This window comes from Erpetoichthys calabaricus, chromosome 18, assembly GCF_900747795.2.
Source record: "Erpetoichthys calabaricus chromosome 18, fErpCal1.3, whole genome shotgun sequence".
NCBI classification, from domain to species: domain Eukaryota; kingdom Metazoa; phylum Chordata; class Cladistia; order Polypteriformes; family Polypteridae; genus Erpetoichthys; species Erpetoichthys calabaricus.
Window position 1 is genome coordinate 74,301,534 of NC_041411.2, and position 6,306 is coordinate 74,307,839.

Below are 6,306 nucleotides of genomic sequence, written 5' to 3' on the forward strand. Positions count from 1 at the left end.
CCCGTGTGTGGCATCAGGTTTTTGTTCCAGCCAGCTTCTGTTTTTAATTGGACTCGTTATTTTGGGAAGTACGAACGGCCATAAGATCGACACACATTAGTTCAAGAAGAGGTTAAGATGGCGTCCGTGAGCGCCCCTAGGTGACCTTGTGGAAGGCAGTGCCATCGAGGGGCTGTGATTGCTGTACTGAAAGGTGGAGTGGAGTGTTGGTCTAAAATCCTGAGTGGCTCTTGGTGAGGCCAGCTGGTCAGGTCTGTGTGTGTATCCCAGTACAGTGACGGGGGGGGGGGGGGGGGGGGGACACTGTGCTATCAAAAACTGGCCTTTGGCAGAGACATAAAATTGAACTCTCCAAGGTCAGAAAAGATCCCTGGGCATCCTTCAAAAACAGGAGGGCATTCACTGATGTCCTGGCTAAAGTGCCCACCACGGCCCCCTAATCATCGCTGTCCCTAATTGTCTGTCTAACTACCCCCCCCCCCCCCCTCTCTCTCCCCTTCACCTTCTAATGGCTAATGTGTGGCGAGTGTACCAACTTGCGAATGGCTGCCATCATGTCATCGAGGTGGGCATTACACATTGGTGGTGGTGGTGGAAGAGAGTAGGTTAGGAAAGCAATATATATAAATGTCATTAATTAGTAATAGTAATTATTATTAATATTGGGGGGGGGGGGGGGGCTGTGTGTTTGCCCTGCAATAGACTGGCACACAATCCAGGGTTTGTTCCTGCCTTGCACCCTATGCTAGCTGGGATAGGCTCCAGCAGACCACCATGACCCTCATCTGGACTAACGGGTTAGAAAATGACTGGCTGACTAATTTAGTTAATATAAATATGACCCTTCATATATTCTAAGAGGGGAACTTCACTCTTGGTACCCTACATAGGGACTCCCTATCACCAGCACTACCAACCATCCGGGTAGCCTCCATCCATCCATTATCCAACCCACTATATCCTAACACAGGGTCACGGGGTCTGCTGGAGCCAATCCCAGCCAACACAGGGTACAAGGCAGGGAACAAACCCCAGGTAGGGTGCCAGCTACCACAGGGCACACACACCAAGCACACATAAGGGACAATTTAGGATCGCCAATGCACCTAACCTGCATGTCTTTGGACTGTGGGAGGAAACCCACGCAGACACGGGGAGAACAAACTCCACGCAGGGAGGACCCGGGAAGCAAACCACAGGGTCTCCTTACTGCGAGGCAGCAGTGCTACCCACTGTGCCACCGTGCTGCCCCAGGTGGCCTCACCACACACACATGCTCAATCACTTCGGTTACAGGGGGCCACTTTCTACCCAACAGTGTCTGACTTGTGCCATACGTGTTCTAAATATGGAGGGGCGACCTCTCGGCCTTGATAACCTCGTGTGCAGCGGCAAAATGTGTCATCTTGGAATTTGTGAGATTTCACCAGGTATGTTTAGCAGGGTCCTCTAATCCTCTACTCCCGCACTTTAGTATTTACACACACACACTGAGAGGTCCGATCCAGACGGTGTCTCAGGTGATGCCAGTTACCCTGCAATATTCCACGGAGAAGCCCCTTCATGTAAGTACAGTATGTATAAGAGTGATGCCAAACGACGGTCACACTTAGTGCTCTTGTTGTCCTAAAGTCCTTTCCTAATAGTTTTCCCATTTTGCCGTTGTCCTACTTTGTGCTGTTTGGTTGTTTATTACATTTGTTTTTTGTATTGTTAAGTAGAAGCTTTTGTGGTTCCAAAGATTTTGTTTTTTTGAGATTTCAGGTTGTTAGGCCTGTTTTTGAGAGGTCAGGGCTTTCTGAAGTCCATAGCCCCAAATCTCAACCTGACGTCCGCCTAAGCAGGTTTATAATCAGATGTGACAGACGGCCGGGACGTCCACAGAGTGGAAGAATGGGGGAAGGCGGCCTCTTTGGGATACTACATCCCCCAAGACGTTAGATGGCAGCTTCCCCTGCAGTGTAGCGGTGCCCTGAGGGCACCATGGGCCATGTAGTTTAATACCACAGCATTGCTGGGTACCGTGGGTGCTGCCGGGGGGAGTCCTGTCTCAGCCATAGCCCGGAAGTACTACCAAGTCACGGGGACGAAAGCCCGGAATGAAGGAAAATTCAAGTTCTCCATCTGCCCTGGGTCAGGTACTATTTAAAGCGAACCAGAGTCGGGTGGAGGTGGACAAAGCTTGCTGGGAAGTGTGGAGGAGATAGAGAGAGATATATAGAAAGAAGAGAATTGTAATGATTGCATTATTTGCCTGTTATGTGTGGCGGTGGTGCTTAGGGGGCACTATTTTTATAGAAGGAAAAGAAATGAAACAACTTCTTGGTGCTTTTACGCTGTGTGCTGCGTGTCTGTCCGTTGGCATTTAAGGGGCAACAGTGACCCCTAGCGTCCACACTGAGTAGATGATAATTATGACATCATAGACGGACTGTACCTAATCTAAACTATTTCACAATCGTTCTTTCCCCACCAGTGTTATTCCAGTATGAAGATTTGGATCTGATGAGGCAGACGGTTGCCTTATTTATAATACACCGTGTTTCACGTATTCACAGGTGGTCTCTCAAGTGCTGTCACCGCCATGACAATAAATGTTACATTTCATAATGCAGGTGAGGCAATGTCACGCATCCTGGACTCTCCTAGCTGTCTAATACAACTGACATGACCCCCTTGTCGTTCTGGTGGTGCATCACATCTCACATCTGCCAGGTGGGCTATCTGATTTGTGCCCCCTCTGATGTACTGTGTGGTAAAGAACAGGAAATCAAGAGGATCATTTCCTTTGATTATTTTTACCAAAAAGACTTGAACTGAAAGCGTAAGAGGGGGGACTGACAGGTAGACCGCCACCATCTGTCACCCCCCCTGGTGTTCTCATTTCCAGTGAAACAGGATGGCGGCTGCTGCTGCAGACACACAAATAAAATCAATATGCTCTGAGACAGCGATGGGCAGGAACTGGAATCGCTTGATGCGCATGCGGTGGAACGGCAGGAGTTGGACGGAGACTGTAAAAGGGCACCGGAAGTGACAGGCAGCTCGTGAGATCTGGACCCTCCTCTGATTTCAAATGGGAAGAGAGGAACAGGAAATTCGGAAGAACCAGCAGCGGTGTTTGGAGCTTGGAGTTATGATGCTCCGCCTCCACCTAGGTACCGCCCACACCCAGGTATGGGCCAATGGGAGGTTGACAGGCGGACCTGGTGCAAACTGAAGGGATTATACCACTTGACTAGCCCTTGGCAGGGGGTGGTCTGGGAATTTCCAAGGTGGAGCAGGATAAGCAAGCCTGGTCAGTCCAGGTGCCATAATGAAGGGTCCCTAAAGTCTTAAATGTCTACCACATTACTTGGTCACTTATTCTACTGTGTCTGTGGTCAAGGAAGACATGGAAACTATGACTGTTTAAAAGTATTCCTACCCTTTGTAGATCTCCAGCTCACTTTGCTAAGGTGCAGCATCTCCCTTGACCAGTTTACCCAGTTTGTTGATGGTCTCCAGCTGGTGGATCACCAGGTTGCTCAATATTTGATAAGGATGATTCCCTCCACTCTTGCCGAGGTCCAGAAGTATGGCAGATAATTTCTACAAAACGAATGAAGACAAAAGATCATTCACAATAAATCAGAGATGGAAATATAAATGAGCACAGCCTTTGGGAAGGGCACAGGACCACCTCAAAGGCATTGAACTGACCTGTGGGCCCCGTGCAGGCCATCATACAGGAGTGAGGGAAAAAATACAAAACTACAGCCATGCTGCCGAGGTACAGGCCACCTCGTCTAAAACATGAATCACACTTGGCAGAGAGGCCGCTGTGACTCCAGGTGACACTGTGACTGAGTGGCAGAGGTCCGTATCTGTGATGGGGACATTCACAGCTCAACAGTCTCCAAGTCACCGCACTGCACAGAGGAGTGCCAAGGAAGAAGCCCTAGCTAAAAAAAAAAAAAAACACAACAAGTCTGTGCCCGTAAAGAATTTGCAAAGTGTCACTTGGAAGAAACGGAAACGATGGGGCGGAAAGTCTTGTGGTCCGACGAGACTAAAGTGGAACTTTTTGGCTTGAACACTAAGCGCTATATGTGACATAAATTTAACGGTGTACATCAGCCAGCCGACACCATCCATGCTGTAACACACACCGGCTGGCAGCGTTATGCTGTGGGCCTGCTCCACAACAGTAGGCACATTCTCCTAAAATGTCCTTCCACTAGGCCTGCTGCCATTACGTAACTATGATTAAGGTTAGGGCTGCGAAAGTCCGTCCTGTTGACCGGTGTGTCGCAGTGCCAGTGGCTTGTACCGCAGTAGGCCACAGGCAAGACGTTTCTTACGTTTAGAAGAGCCAATGGAGGTGTTTAAAGGAGATGGGTCCAGCTGGAGACCACCGCAGCTCCGCACCACTGCTGGACAGCCAGTTGGATTGCAGGTTTTTGTCATTCCCTAACCCTAACCCTAATCTTAACCATAGTGTAACCAGGCATCATCACTGACGTCTAATGTAAAGTGACAACCGCCTCAATGAAGTGGACCTCTGGAGGTCTGCAGCTATAGGCTATTGGGTTTTGAGCTTGTAGTTAAGATGCTCCATTTCATTTCCCCCACCCCTCAGGCACCACCCACAACCAAGGTATGGGCCAATGGGAGAAGACTGAGAGGCGAGCCTGGTGACGACCGAAGCGACTACACCTCTTGACTTGCCCGGAGGGTGTCTGGGAATTGCAAAGGTGGAGCAGGATAAACGTTGCTAGGGATAAGCCAGTCCAGGTGGCACACTGAAGGTCCCTAAAGTCCTCCTGTCTACCACACTACTTGGTCACTTATTTAATGGGTCTGCAGTTCTCTGTGTCAAGAAAAACCTCCTGATGTTTGTGCGAAACTTACCCCTCACAAGTTTCCAACTGTGTCCCTGTGTTTCTGATGAACTCATTTTAAAGTCACAGTGTTGATCCACTGGAGTCCCACAGGTGGGCAATGTCGGTCCTGGTGGGCCGCAGTGGCTGCAGGTTTTCATTCCAACCCAATTGCTTAATTAGAAACCAATCCTTGCCAATCTCAGACCTGATTTAGTTTTATGGCTTGTTAGTCTGTAATGTAAGGTTCTTATATTGTAGATTTTTTTTTCCTTTCCAAAGATATCATCCAAATGATTTGAAACCTAAAAAGGATCATTTTCAGTCCGTTACATTTTAAATTAAATGTTTTATTAAATCAAACACCAAACAGTGCATGACGAACACACACAGATATAAATGGAAACAAGCTAGATGGGGAACTTCTGGCCGTGTTGTCATTTACAGCTTATTACTAAATAAGGAGCCATTGAAACAGTGAATGCAGCTGTTTAAGATTAAAATAAGCAATTAAGGGTGGGGAACTTTAACAAGCGAGACCACTAAAATGAAGCATCAAAATTTCACTTGAGCAATAAGAGCTTCATCAGCAATAATTGACTTCTCATAAAGAAACAGGGTTGGAGCAAAAACCTGCCGCCACTCTGGCTCTCCAGGACCGACACTGCCCACCCCTGCACTGGACTAACTCCCTTCATCATTTTAAACCCCTCACTCAGGTCTCCTCTTCATCTTCTTCTCATTAAACTGTAAAGGCTCCGCTCTTGTAATCTTTCCTCATAACTCATCCCCAGTAGCCCTGAATCAGCCAAGTCGCTCTTCTTAGGACTTTTTTTTACTGCTTCTGTGTATTCTATATCTATATCTATATCTATCTATCTATATATATATACAGTACTGTGCAAAAGTTTTAGGCAGGTGTGAAAAAATGATGTAAACAAAGAATGCTTTCAGAAATATAAATAATGATTGCATTTTGTAAATTGATAACAATAAACAAAGTGAGCGAACAAAAGACAAATCTAAATCAAATCAATATTTGGTGTTCCTACCTTTTGCCTTCAAACCAGCATCAATTCTTATAGGTCCACTTGCACAAAGTCAGGGATTTTGTAGGATTCTAGTCAGGTGTCTGATCAATCAATTCTACCAAACAGGTGCTAATGATCATCAATGTCACACGTAGGTTGAAACACAGTCATTAACTGAAACAGAAACAGCTTCAAACTGGGTGAGGAACAGCCAAACTCTGCTACCAAGGTGAGGTTGTGGAAGACAGTTTCATGTCATGGCAAGATTGAGCACAGCAACAAGACACAAGGTAGTTCTACTGCATCAGCAAGGTCTCTCCCAGACAAAGATTTCAAAGCAGACTGGGGTTTCAAGATGTGCTGTTCAAGCTCTTTTGAAGAAGCACAAAGAAACGGGCAACGTTGAGGATCGT